The 15427-nt window shown below is 44.1% G+C and overlaps 1 pseudogene; it reads right to left on the reverse strand.

The window, feature by feature from the left end:
* Positions 1-118: 118 nt before the first annotated feature.
* Positions 119-15026, reverse strand: LOC140722934 (uncharacterized; annotated as a pseudogene).
* Positions 15027-15427: the final 401 nt, after the last annotated feature.

Below are 15427 nucleotides of genomic sequence, written 5' to 3' on the forward strand. Positions count from 1 at the left end.
TAATTTATCAATCAATATGCCCCCAAATCTGTTCATATCCCGGACACAGCCCCAATTTTGTTATGAATCGTAACCCTTTAGAAACAAACCAGCAGCAATAGACTACACCTGAAGTCTGTTTTTGATGTTAAAATTACCTTTATTAGAATCTAGTTATAATACAGTAACTTAAGCAAGATAATCAGAAGTTATGTGTATATGTGTGTGTAAATATAACTTCCAAACTATTGTGCTTGGGGGAAACAAGGCTTCGAGTCTTGATGCGTTAGAGTATGAAAGTTCAGTTCAACCACAGAATAGGTGATGAGAGAGATATTTGTAATCCAGGGTAAATGGCGAGAGAAGGCAATTATGTCGAATTCCACAGGCTCCACCGTGGTAAAATGAGACAACAGTCGCTGTAGATTTTATGCTTCATCGTTCCAAATCCACATACGAATTATCACCGAAAGTGACTTGTCACAAAGGGTATCGTCTTCAAGTGAATTACCACACCACTCCCAGCCAAGCGTTAACACATAAGTGGTCTTCACAGGATATGCCAAATCCGATCCACACCTATGGAACAAACGAGGTGATAACCACACATTCGATGTATGGTGAATTGATAATTTACCCACCCTTGTGGTCATAGAAAAGTTCCAATCAGTGACCCTCGGCCACTAGTTCCCCGATTCTAATCCTTCCACTTTTCCTCCTTCGTCTTCGTCTGAGTGTCTGTGTCCTCGGTTAAAACTAAACAAGCTGCGGGCGAATTAAACAACCTGCAAGTCAGACTGACTCACCATCCTAATTTCTGTCTCTCTCTCTCTTAAGATGACAGTCCACAGCAAACAAAACCTAGGGATTCATAATAACGGCCACTTCCCATTGTGAACTGACTGGTGTGCCAGTAGTTGGGATGACTGAGTGAATCCTTTCCCAAATTATGAACAGATGAACGGCTTCTCCCCGGTGTGAACTCGCTGATGTCTCTGTAGGGAGGAAGAGCGAGTGAAATTCTTCCCACATTTTGAGCAGGTGAACGGCTTCTCCCCAGTGTGAACTCGCTGATGAGTCTGTAGGTTGGATGAGTGAGTGAATCTCTTCCCACATTCTGAGCAGGTGAAAGGCCTCTCCCCAGTGTGAACTCGCTGGTGTTCCACTAGGTGGGATGACAGAGTGAACTGTTTCCCACATTCTGAGCAGTTGAACGGCTTCTCACCGGTATGAACTCGCTGATGTCTCTGTAGGGTGGAAGATTGAGTGAATCTCTTCCCACATTCTGAGCAGGTGAACGGCCTCTCACCAGAGTGAAATCGCTGGTGACTCTGTAGTGTGGATGACTGAGTGAATCCCTTCCCACAGACTGAGCAAGTGAACGGCTTCTCCCCAGTGTGAACTCGTTGGTGACTCTGTAGGTCGGATGACCGAGTGAATCTCTCCCCACAGATTGAACAGGTGAACGGCCTCTCCCCAGTGTGAAATCGCTGGTGACTCAGTAGGGTGGATGAATGAGTGAATCTCTTCCCACAGTCTGAGCAGGTGAACGGCCTCTCTCCAGTGTGAACTCGCTGGTGACTCAGTAGGGTGGATGACTGAGTGAATCTCTTCCCACAGATTGTGCAGGTGAACGGCTTCTCCCCAGTGTGAACTCGCTGATGACTCAGTAGGTTGGATAACTGAGTGAATCCCTTCCCACATTCTGAGCAGGTGAATGGCTTCTCCCCAGTGTGAACTCGCTGATGTCTCTGTAGGCTGGATGAATCAATGAATCCCTTCCCACATTCTGAGCAAGTGAACGGCTTTTCCCCAGTGTGAACTCGCTGATGTCTCTGTAGGCTGGATGAATCAGTGAATCCCTTCCCACATTCTGAGCAGATGAACGGCTTCTCCCCAGTGTGAACTCGCTGATGACTCTGTAGGGTGGATGAATGAGTGAATCCCTTCCCACATTCTGAGCAGGTGAATGGCTTCTCCCCAGTGTGAACTCGCTGATGACTCTGTAGTTGAGATGACTGAGTGAATCTCTTCCCACAGACTGAGCAAGTGAACGGCTTCTCCCCAGTGTGAACTCGCTGGTGACTCTGTAGGGTGGATGAATGAGTGAATCTCTTCCCACAGACTGAGCAGGTGAACGGCTTCTCCCCAGTGTGAACTCGCTGATGTCTCTGTAGGGTGGATGAATGAGTGAATCTCTTCCCACAATCTGAGCAGGTGAACGGCTTCTCCCCAGTGTGAACTCGCTGGTGACTCTGTAGGGTGGATGAATGAGTGAATCTCTTCCCACAATCTGAGCAGGTGAATGACTTTTCCCCAGTGTGAACTCGCTGATGAGCCATTAGGTCAGATGACTGAGTGAATCCTTTCCCAGAAGTTCAGCAGATGACCAGCCTCTGCCTGGTGTGTTGTGAACTGACTGGTGTGTCCACAGGTGGGAAGACTGACTGAATCCCTTCCCACACACGGAACAGGTGAATGGCCTTGCCCAGTGTGAACTTGCTGATGTACCTTCAATTGAGATAACCGAGTCAATCCATTCCCTCTGTCTGAGCAGGTGAATGGCCTTTCCTCTGCGTAAAATGCCGGACATGCTAGTTGGCCAAATGACCGAGTGAGTCACTCCCCACAGTCTGAGCTGGACAGATGGTCTATTGAATCTCTTGCTCCACTTCTTAAGTATCTAGTCAGAGACAGCAAAACTGGCGTGCCGTGTTTGAGAGTCTTGGAGATAAATTCCTTCTCATTTTCAACCTGTAACAAGATTTACAAAATCCATCAATGGGTGTAGGACAACATTACAGATGAGATCACTTGAGTTGCCAAGGTTTGATCTGGTATCACACTGTTACAGTGAGGTTCAACCCAAGTTGGACAGAGAAATCATCTCCTGACTGGGCACAGTGCTGGTATCTGGAATCACCATCAATTTCCTCATGCTCTTGTGTCTCTATAGGAATGGGGCATTTCTGCCATCTCCAATTTGTACCTTGGCTCAGTTTGACTCTATCCATTGGTATTATTCCCTGTTCCTGCTGAGCAGCATGGGTGCCTGGCCCCACAGTAACTGAAACAGTCTCATGCAAATAGTCTTTCTTGATGTGCAACTGGGATTTTCCTTAACTTAACGTGCCACAGTTTTAACGCCATATAAAAAAAATTCTTGCTGCGATGAATGGTTGGTCTTCACAGCTGTTAAAAGGACTTAGAATGAATTTTTGTATTATTTCAGGTTCTTGTTACAGTAATAGAAAATTACAACACAGAAACAGGCCCTTTGGGCCATCTAGTTAGTGCTGAACTACTTCAACTGCACACTCCCATACCCTTATCATTTAGGTACCTATACAAACATCTTAAATGCTGAAATTGCACCACTTGTGCTGGCTGCTCATTCCACACCCAGATGACTGTCTGTGTGAAGAAGTTTCCCCTCATGTTTCCCTTAACGTTTCACCTTTCACCCTTAACCCATGGTCGCTGGTTGTAGTCCCACCCCATCTCAGTGGCAAAAGCCAGCTTGCATTTACCCTAGCTATGCCCCTCTATCACAATCAAATCTCCCCTCAGTCTTGTATGATCCAAGGAATAAAGTCCTGACCTGTACAATCTTCCCTTATAATCCAAGTGCTCCAGACCTGGCAACATCCTTGTAAATTTTCTCTGAACTCTTTCAACCTCTTTTACATCTTTCATGTAGGTAGGTGACCGAAACTGCACACAATACTCCAAATTAGGCCTCACCAATGTCTTGTACAAAGTCAACAATACATCCATCTCCTGTACTCAGTACTTTGGTTTATGAAGGCCAATGTGACGAAATCTTTCTTTCCGTCCCTATCAAACTGTGACACCACTTGCAGTGAATTCCCAGTGAATCTGTATTCCCAGATCCCTTTCTTCTACAGTGTTCCTCAGTGCCCTCCCATTCACTGTGTAAGACCTAGGTCCTTCCAAAATGCAACTTGTCTCCATTAAATTCCATTTTGCATTTCATAACCCATTTTTTCAGCGGGTCCAGATCACACTGCAAGCCATGATAGTCTTCCTTGCTGTTCACTACACCACAATCTTGGTTTCATCCACAAAGTTGCTGATCCAGCTAACCATGTTAACATTCAGATTACTGATATAGATGACAAACAACAACAGATCCAGCAGTGATCCTTGTGGCAACCACTAGTCACAGGCCTCCGGTCAGAGAGGCAACCATCCGCCACCACACTCTGGCTTCTCCCAATTTACTCGTCCAATTTACTATCTCATCTTGAATGCTGAGTGACTGAACAACATCCCATATGAGACTTCGTCAAGTGCCTTGTTAAAGTCCATGTAGACAACATCCACTGACTTGCCTTCATCGACTTTCCTGATAACTTCCTCGAGAGAATATATGGTTTAGACATGACCTACCATGCTGAAAGCCATGCTGCCTATCCTGAATCAGTCCACATTGATCCGAATACTTGTATATCCAGCTCCTATATGTTTTGGTCATGTTCTGTACTGAAACATTTTTGGAAGTCTATTTTCTCTACAATTTCTAAAGTTTTAAAAATTAATTTACAACCTTTTTTATTTGGCATAATCCCTCAATATATTCATGGTATTTCGCCATCAAACCAACATGTAATTGCATTTGTTACATTATTGGCCAGAAGGGCTATTTTGCTGAAATGGAAAGATGCTTCTGCTCCTACTTTGATACAATGGTTTTCTCAGGTGATGCTGTCTTGGTTTGGCTAAAATCAGAAGTCGAACTTTTGATTCTCGATTTGATTTTGAGAAAAGGTGGAGTTCATTTGCCCACCTCTATCATCTGATTTGAGTTAATTAATATGGTTTCCTTCTGATTTTTCTTTAAATGGATTTGAGTTGGTGGTTTGATGTTTTTTTTATGCAAGCTTGTATGATGTATAGCTCTGGGGTTCTGCTCCTAATGCTTTTTTTTTGTTTTTTACTTTCGGGTTTTTTGTTTCTTTTTCTTTCAAAAAATATTCTTAAAACTTTATTTTTTCTTATTATTACTGATATATTGCTTAGCTTTGTTAATCAGTTATTTGCTAATTTAATTTTTATTGTACATAATGACATATTGACTTAATGTATCTTTTTTGTTAATCATCAATAATAATTTATTAAAAAAAGATTTTAAAATGAAATATCTGCCTCCTGCACACACTTTCCAATAACTTTCCCACTAGTGATATCAGGCTCACCAATGTATAATTTCCTAGTTTATTTTTAGAGCCTTTCTTGAACAGCGGAACAACACTGGCTGTCCTCCAATCCTCCAGTGCCTCACCTGTCACTAACGGTGATTTAAACATCTGTGCTTTGGCCCCGACAATTTCTGCACTTGTCTTCCACAGGGTCTGAGGGAACAATTTGTCAGGCCCTGGGGACTTATCCATGGCGATTTGCCTTAAAACAGCAAACACCTCCACCTCTGTAATCTGTACAGGGTCCATGGAGTTGATGCTGCTTTGCCTCACTTCTATATACTGTGTCCATCTTCTGTGTAAATATGGAAGCAGAAAAATATCTCCCCCATCTATTTTGTCTCCTCATATTCTGATCTTTCAGATGATTTTTTTTTTTCGCTTGCAATCTTTTTGTTCTCAATATATCTTCAGAGTCTCTGAGGATTCTCCTCCACCTTGTCTGCTGGAGCAACCTCATGCCTTCTTTTATTTCTTTCATAAGTGTTCACTTGAATTTCCTGTACCCCATTTCTTCCTATTTACCTGTACCTGGTATGCACCTCCCTTTTTATAGATCTAGGAGAGGAAAGCCAAAGGGCTGATAGACCTGCATGGTGGGAGGTGGGGGTAAGGGGAGGGGGTTAATCTAAAGTTGCAGGGGGAATGGGAGCCTGAATAACAGAACAGATAGTGGAGGGGTTGTGCAGACAGTTGTTTTCAGTCCTCAGACAAAGTCAGGAATGAAAAAGTTGAGCATGGTGCTGTGAAAATGCTGAACCCTGTATATTTCAAATCAAGTAACAGTGTAGGACAAGGTGGATGTGTTAAGGGCGTGGATCAACACCTGGAATTAAGATATCACTGTAATATCAAGAAGTTAGCATCTCGTAGGCTGCTTATGACCCTGGCTATTTTTTTTAAAGGTCATAGCAGCCATGAGCTTGAGAAAGTGAGTAGAAATGCACAAATGCTTTCCCATAAGCTGAGCAGGTGACAGCAGCCTTGGTGTGAGAAGCATATTGACACAAGAGGGAGTGACTATTTACAAGGGCAGCAGACTTTGGGTGGTAGGCCTGTGTCTGTCTGCATCCAGACACAGTAGCAAATAAAACTGTTATACAAACAATTTATGACTGATAATGTTAACATTACTCATCTGTAGAGAAACTAAGGGGGGTGAACCCACATGTATCTGTGTACGTGACTGCATGATATAAAAAGAACTGCATTTGCTTCAGGAGAGAGACCCTCGAAGCAGCCTCCGAGAGAGAGTGCAATCCACGTGTGGAACCAAAACAGATGGCGGAGATCTTAAATAATTTTTCATCTCTATTTACTCAGGAGATGGACAAAGGGTCTATGGGAGTGTGGAAAAGTGGCATTAAAATCCTAGACGTGTACAGTTTAAAGAAGAGAAGTTACATTGCTGTTCAAATTTCAAACATAGAAGTCCACAGCATATTTCAGGTTATTCAGCCCACAATGTTGTGCCAACCATGTAACTTACTCTAGAAACTGCCTAGAATTTCCCTAGCGCATAGTCCTCTATTTTCCTAAGCTCCATGTACCTGTCTAAGAGGCTGTTAAAAGACCCTATTGTATCTGCCTCGACCACCGCTGCCAGCACGCACCCACCACTCTCTGTGTAAAAAAAACTTACGGCTGACATCCCCACGGTAGCTATTTCCAAGCACCTTGAAACTATGCCCCCTCAAGTTAGCCATTTCAATCCTGGGAAAAAACCACTGTCTATCCACACGATCAATAACCCTCATCATTTTATACACCTAAGAAAGTCTCTAAATATAAACAAGGAAATTAAAAATTGCTTTGAGGATTTTTTAGAAGTATAGAAAATTATGAGGGTATGGATCGGTTAAATGCAAACAGTTTTTTCCACTGAGGTTGGGTGGGATGACAGCCAGAGGTCATGGGTAAGTGGGGAAGGTGAAAATTTAACAGAAACATTTGGAAAAGCTCTTTACTGAAATGGTCCTGAGAGTGTGGAATGAGATGCCAGCACAAGTGGTGAATATGAGCTCAGTTTCACAATTAAGAGAAGTTTGATAGGTACCTGGATTGTAGGGTTATGGAGGGTGATGGTCCCGGAGCAGGTAGTTGTATTGGACAGCTTAAATGTTTTTTCAGCATTGACTAGATGGGCCAAATAGCCTGTTTCTGTACTGAACTTCTCCATGTTTCTATGATGGAGAAGTTGGCCAAACATGTTTGGAAGGGAAAAGGTAGGAGGGACAACGGAGCTGCAATGGCTGGAGTTTCTGGGAGCAATTCAGGAGCTGAGTGATCGATACATCCCAAAGAAGTGGAAGCAGGAGGACACAACTGTGGCTGAAATGAGAAGCCAAAGCCAACATAAAAGCCAAAGAGAGGGCAAACTTTTGGAAGAGGACAGCGAGGCATTGAGAAGAAGTGCGGCGGCGGCCATTTTCAAGTTGCTTCTCAGATCGGAGTTCTGAGAGGCGGGACTGCGCAGGCGCGTGAAGGAGGCCTGGGAAGGAGGGAAGATATAAAAAGAACGCAGCCTTAAGCAGCGGGCAGCTTCGTTTGCGGGCAGCGGAGTGAGCCGGGAGCAGAGTGTAGGGCTTGGGCTCAGAGGGCTTAGGCGGAAGAGGGCACAGTAGGCTTATCTTTTAGTTCTTGTTATTTTCAGTTATTCGGCAAGTATGAGTGTGAGGGCAGCTTGTTGTTCTCGGTGTCGGATGTGGGAGGTTCTGGAGTCTCCGAGCCTCCCGGACGTCCACATCTGCGCCAGGTGCGTCGAACTGCAGCTCCTGAGCGACCGAGTTAGGGAACTGGAGCTGCAGCTCGATGACCTTCGCCTGGTCAGGGAGAGTGAGGAGGTGATAGAGAGGAGTTACAGGCAGGTGGTCACTCCGGGGCCACGAGAGGCAGATAGGTGGGTCACGGTCAGGAAGGGGAAGGGGCAGGTACTAGAGAGTACCCCAGTGGCTGTACCCCTTGACAATAAGTACTCATGTTTGAGTACTGTTGGGGGGGACAGCCTACCTGGAGGAATTGACAGTGGCCGGGCCTCCGGCACAGAGGACGGCCCTGTAGCTCAGAAGGGTAGGGATAGAAGAAAGAGGACCATAGTAATAGGGGACTCGATAGTCAGGGGTTCAGATAGGCGGTTCTGTGGAGGTGATCGGGAGTCCCGGATGGTAGTTTGTCCCCCTGGTGCCAGGGTCCGAGATGTTTCTGATCGCGTCCAAGATATCCTGAAGTGGGAGGGTGAGGAGCCAGAGGTTGTGGTACATGTAGGTACCAATGACATAGGTAGGAAAGGGGAAGAAGTCCTGAAACGAGAGTATAGGGAGTTAGGAAGGCAGTTAAGAAGAAGGACCGCAAAGGTAGTAATCTCGGGACTACTGCCTGTGCCACGCGACAGTGAGAGTAGGAATGGAATTAGGTGGAGGATGAATGCATGGTTGAGGGATTGGAGCAGGGGGCAGGGATTCAAGTTTCTGGATAATTGGGACCTCTTCTAGGGCAGGCGTGACCTGTTCAAGAAGGACGGGTTACACTCGAATCCTGGGGGGACCAATATCCTAGCGGGGAGGTTTGCTAGGGCTACAGGGCAGACTTTAAACTAGTAAGATGGGGGGGCGGAAATCAATTTGAGGAAACTATGAGAGAGGAGGTTAGTTCACCAGTAGAGCAAGTAAGTAGACAGTATGTGACGGAGGAAAGGCAGGTGATGGAGAAGGGATGCGCTCAGCCCGAAGTTGTAGGGGAGAAGAAAGAAAAGGATAATAAATTTGAATGCATTGCTAGGGATGAAAAGAGAGGAGGAGGTGGAGAGTAAATGTATCTATTTTAATGCTAGGAGCATTGTAAGAAAGGTGGATGAGCTTAAAGTGTGGATTGATACCTGGAATTATGATGTTGTAGCTATTAGTGAAACATGGTTGCAGGAAGGGTGTGATTGGCAACTAAATATTCCTGGATTTAGTTGCTTCAGGTGTGATAGAGTAGGAGGGGCCAGAGGAGGAGGTGTTGCATTGCTTGTCGGAGAAAATTTAATGGCGGTGCTTTGGAAGGATAGATTACAGAGCTCCTCTAGGGAGTCTATTTGGGTGGAATTGAGGAATGGGAAAGGTGTAGTAACACTGATAGGAGTGTATTATAGGCCACCTAATGGGGCGCGTGAGTTGGAAGAGCAAATGTGTAAGGAGATAGCAGATATTTGTAGTAAACACAAGGTGGTGATTGTGGGAGATTTTAATTTTCCTCACATAGATTGGGAAGCTCATTCTGTAAAAGGGCTGGATGGTTTAGAGTTTGTGAAATGTGTGCAGGATAGTTTTTTGCAACAATACATAGAAGTACCGACTAGAGATGGGGCAGTGTTGGATCTCCTGTTAGGGAATGCGATAGGTCAGCTGACAGATGTATGTGTTGGGGAGCACTTCGGGTCCAGTGATCACAATAACATTAGCTTCAATATAATTATGGAGAAGGACAGGACTGGACCTAGAGTTGAGATTTTTGATTGGAGAAAGGCTAACTTTGAGGAGATGCGCAGGGATTTAGAGAGAGTGGATTGGGTCAAGTTGTTTTATGGGAAGGATGTAACAGAGAAATGGAGGTCATTTAAGGGTGAAATTATGAGGGTACAGAATCTTTATGTTCCTGTTCGGTTGAAAGGAAAGGTTAAAGGTTTGAAAGCGCCATGGTTTTCAAGGGATATTAGAAACTTGGTTCGAAAAAAGAGGGATGTCTACAATAGATATAGGCAGCATGGAGTAAAGGAATTGCTCGAGGAATATAAAGAATGTAAAAGGAAACTTAAGAAAGAGATTAGAAAAGCTAAAAGAAGTTACGAGTTTGATTTGGCAAATAAGGTGGAAGTAAATCCAAAAGGCTTCTAAAGTTATATTAAAAGCAAGAGGATAGTGAGGGATAAAATTGGTCCCTTAGAGAATCAGGGTGGTCAGCTATGTGTGGAGCCGAGGGAGATGGGAGAGATTTTGAACGATTTCTTCTCTTTGGTATTCACTAAGGAGAAGGATATTGAATGGTGTAAGGTGTGGGAAACAAGTAAGGAAGTTATGGAACCTATGACAATTAAAGAGGTGGAAGTACTGGCACTTTTAATAAATTTAAAAGTGGATAAATCTCCGGGTCCTGACCGGATATTCCCCAGGACCTTGAGGGAAGTTTGTGTAGAGATAGCAGGAGCTCTGACGGAGATCTTTCAGATGCCATTAGAAACGGGGATTGTGCCGGAGGATTGGCGTATTGCTCATGTGGTTCCATTGTTTAAAAAGGGTTCTAGAAGTAAGCCTGGCAATTATAGACCTGTCAGTTTGACATCAGTGGTGGGTAAATTAATGGAAAGTATTCTTAGAGATAGTATTTATAATTATCTGGATAGACAGGATCTGATTAGGAGTAGCCAGCATGGATTTGTGCGTGGAAGGTCATGTTTGACAAACCTTATTGAATTTTTTGAAGTAGTTACGAGGAATGTTGACGAGGGTAAGGCAGTGGATGTAGTCTATATGGACTTCAGCAAGGCCTTTGATAAGTTCCACATGGAATGTTAGTTAAGAAGGTTCAGTCGTTAGGTATTAATGCTGGAGGAATAAAATGGATTCAACTGTGGCTAGATGGGAGATGCCAGAGAGTAGTGGTGGATAATTGTTTATCGGGATGGAGGCCGGTGACTAGCGGGGTGCCTCAGGGATCTGTTTTGGGCCCAATGTTGTTTGTAATATACATAAATGATCTGGATGATGGGGTGGTAAATTGGATTAGTAAGTATGCTGATGATACTAAGGTAGGAGGTGTTGTGGATAATGAGGTGAGTTTTCAAAGCTTGCAGGGAGATTTATGCTGGTTAGAAGAATGGGCTGAACGTTGGCAGATGGAGTTTAATGCTGAGAAGTGTGAGGTTCTACATTTTGTCAGGAATAATCCAAATAGAACATACAGGGTAAATGGTAGGGCATTGAGGAATGCAGTGGAACAGAGAGATCTAGGAATAACAGTGCATAGTTCCCTGAAGGTGGAGTCTCATGTAGATAGGGTGGTGAAGAAGGCTTTTGGAACGCTGGCCTTTATAAATCAGAGCATTGAGTACAGAAGTTGGGATGTAATGTTAAAATTGTACAAGGCATTGGTAAGGCCAAATTTGGAATATTGTGTACAGTTCTGGTCACCGAATTATAGGAAAGATATCAATAAATTAGAGAGAGTGCAGAGACGATTTACTAGGATGTTACCTGGGTTTCAGCACTTAAGTTACAGAGAAAGGTTGAACAAGTTAGGTCTCTATTCATTGGAGCGTAGAAGGTTGAGGGGGGATTTGATCGAGGTATTTAAAATGTTGAGAGGGATAGATAGAGTTGACGTGAATAGGCTGTTTCCATTGAGAGTAGGGGAGATTCAAACGAGAGGACATGATTTGAGAGTTAGGGGGCAAAAGTTTAAGGGAAACACGAGGGGGTATTTCTTTACTCAGAGAGTGATAGCTGTGTAGAATGAGCTTCCTGTAGAAGTAGTAGAGGCCAGTTCAGTTGTGTCATTTAAGGTAAAATTGGATAGGCATATGGACAGGAAAGGAGTGGAGGGTTATGGGCTGAGTGCGGGTAGGTGGGACTAGGTGAGATTAAGAGTTCAGCACGGACTAGGAGGGCCGGAATGGCCTGTTTTCCGTGCTGTGATTGTTATATGGTTATATGGTTATATATAAAAGAGCAAAAACTATTGGGAAGCTTTTAGAAACCAACAGAAGACAAGTAAAAAAAGTCAGATGAGCTCAGGGCGTGGAGTCACGATATTGTAGTCATTAATGAGTCTTGGTAGCACCCAACAGTCTGAGGCATTCAGAGGAACAAAATATCCGGGGCTTCAATATCTCTTGAAAACCAAGGTTCCCTGCACCAGGTACCTTTCAACTTTTATTTTGGCAGGCATGTACAAACTGTACACCCTCAAAATTTCATTTCTGAAGGCCTCCCACTTACAAGTACTCCTTTGCCAGAAAACAGCCTGTCCCAAACCACACTTGTCAGATCCTTTCTGATAACATCAAAATTGACCTTTCCCCAGTTTAGAATCTCAACCCGTGGTCCAGACCTCTCTTTCTCCATAGTTACTTTGAATTTCATGGATTATGATCACTAATTGCTGTCACCAGCCCTGGATAATTTCCTAATGGCTTATTGCACACTTCTACATCTGGAATTCTACGTACTGATTAAGGGCACATTTGACAAACTTTACCCCATTTAGTCCTTTTACAGTACGGGAGTCCTAGTCAATATATGAGAAGTTAAATTCACTTACTGCATCAACCTTTGTTTCTTGGCATGGTCTGCGATCTCTCTACAAATTTGTTCCCCTAAATCTCTCAGACTGTTGGGTGCAACCAAGTCCCAGTAATGGCTACAATATCATAATTCCCTGTCCTGAGCTCATCTGGCTTTCCTACGATGCTTCTTGCATTGTGATATACACAGCTCAGCACATTCATCGCACCATGCTCAACCATTTGATTGCTGACTCTATCTGAGGTCTGAAGAACATCGGACTGGTGTCAAGAAAACAAACTCTCCCTGACTGGCACAAAAACAAAGGAGCTGATTGTGGACGACAGGAGGTATGGAGACTGGCAAACCCCCATTGACATCAATGGATCTGGGGTTGAGAGGGTGAACAGCTTTAAGTTCTTTGGTATAAACATCACCAAGATTTCACTTTGTCTGCACATACTGGCTATGTTGTGAGAAAAGCAAAACAGCACCTCTTTCACTTCAGACGGGTGAAGAAATTTGGGATGGGACCCCAAATCCTAAGAACTTTCTACAGGGACAGAATTGAAAGCATCCTGACCAGCTGCATCACTGCCTGGTATGGGAACTGTACTTTGCTTAATTGCAGGAACCTACAGAGAGTGATGCAGACAGCCCAGCATATTTGCAGATGTGAACTTCCCATGATTCAGGACATTAACAAAGACAGGTGTGTAAAAGGGGCCCAAAGGATTTTGGGGGCACAATTCACCACAAACACCAACTGTTCCTGCTGTTCCCATCCAGGAAACAGTACCACAGCAAAAGGACCCACAGGCTCCGGGACATCATCTTCCACCAGGCCATCAGACTGATTCATTCATGCTGATACAATTGCACTTTCATGTTGTATTGACTGTCCTATGTACAAACTATTTATTATTAATTACTATAAACTACACATTGCACATTTAGATGGAGATGTAACGTAAAGGTTTCCACTCCTCATGTATATGAAGGATGCACATAATAAAGTCAATTCAATTCAATCTCTCCACTACCTGTTCTGTCATTCTGGCTCCTATTCCCCGTGCAATTTACATCACCACACTAGCTCTAGCAAGCCTTACTGCTAGAATATTAGACCCTTTCCTGGTCTATTCCCCTAACTAACCAATCCCCTATCACCCCTTTGACTTTCGTCTGCCAGGCAACTCCCCCCAATGGTTTCTAAAGTGGTTCACCTGTTGTTGTGGGGAATGGTCACAAGAGTACTCTGCAATGGCTATTTAACCGCATTCCCCTTCCTGACTCTCACCCAGTTTCCTGTGTCCTGCACCTTGGGTGTAACTCACCTTTCTTCATGTCATAACTATCACCCGCTCCAACTCCTGGATGATCCAGAATTCATCCATTTCAAGTTCCAACTCTTTGAAGTGCAGGGTTACAAGCTGCAGCTGGATGCACATCTGGTAGGTGAGGGCATCAGGGACACTGGAGGTCTCCCCACCTCCCCTCCAATATCCCCTCTAATTTGTAATAACCAGTGTGCACATAAATCTTGTACTGTGCATTTTTAGCCAGTGTCAACATGTGCACAGTGAATTTTATATAGAGAGGTATTAATCTTTACAGCTAGCAAATCACTGTCGTTAGGAGTTTGATCTTCTCTGGGTTCGATCGAATTGACCTGCACTCTCACACAACCTGTGTAACAGGCCTGTAACGGGTAATGAAGGATTTTCTCACCAGAGCTTTTGCACTTTGTCCATATGTGATTTGCTTGCTAAATTGTGCTTTAAAAAGTCAGATTTCCAAATATCACTCCACTTCTTCCCACTTGCAAATTCTCCAGCAACTTTTGCATCACCACAATATACACAGGTAACACCAGTTTCTATATTCTACATAAATATTACCCCTGAACTCTCCCCCAAATGACTGACAGTGGTAAACTCAGTGATGGTAATGCCAATGCATATAAAGGGAAGGACAGTAGTCTGTCTCATTGGAGTCTGGCACATCTGTGATGTGAAAGCTATTTGTTGCCCAGGGCAAAGTTGTTTGATATCATTATGTACACGGAGAGAATGAGACAAAACGTGTTCTCACTGGTAGAAAAGTTAGAACAAGCAACACACACAAAATGCAGGAGGAACTCAACAGGCCAGGCAGCACCTATGTAAAAGAGTACTAATGCTGAATTCCGCCGGCATTGTGTGTGCGTTGCTTGCATTTCCAGCATCCACAGATTGTTTTGTTGTTTGTGAATGGAGGTAGAACAAAGGTGATTTTCTCAACTGGTGATGTAAAAGATTTTGTTCCCTTTTCCCGAGTTCCCAGTCCTTTAATTTAGATAGCTGGAGCTCAGCTCTGTCTGAGAGATCAATCGGTTTCCATTCCGTCATCAGCCGGAAGCTCCCTGGGGCCCGTGAATGGATCGGGAGCTGAGAGAGAGGGAAGAGAGCAGGACTGTCCTGGGATTGCGGGTCACGGCGTCCGTGGGTCACAGGAATTGCCCGGAAATCGGAGTTTAAAGTAAAGAAACAGAGAAATGCTCTTACCTGCAGCCGATATTTCCAAGGCCTTCTGAGTACTGTGCGCATGCGTTACTCTCAGTGACGTCACAGCCCTGACGCCTGCGCATTTTATCGATGCTTCAGTGTCGGCCAAAAACTTCAGCGCAGGTCCTTATGGGTAGTCACGGTGCCATTAAATATTTCTGCAAGCACTGGTTCAATGTCTGTACCTCATTTTTTTTCGTGTGTATAGAAAAATCTGCAGCTGTTTAAACGCAGAAAGCGGCTCCCATAAACAATATACTCAATATCAACGTGTATCTCATGCCAAAGTAAAATGGAGATCTGAAACACAGGAGATTCTGTATTTGTTGGAAATACAGAGACGCGCACAAACAAAAAGCAGGAGGAACTCTGCAATTCAGGCAGCAACTAATTAGCTGAGTACACAATCGAGCTGAAGGGG

Source organism: Hemitrygon akajei, unplaced genomic scaffold, assembly GCF_048418815.1.
Source record: "Hemitrygon akajei unplaced genomic scaffold, sHemAka1.3 Scf000094, whole genome shotgun sequence".
NCBI classification, from domain to species: domain Eukaryota; kingdom Metazoa; phylum Chordata; class Chondrichthyes; order Myliobatiformes; family Dasyatidae; genus Hemitrygon; species Hemitrygon akajei.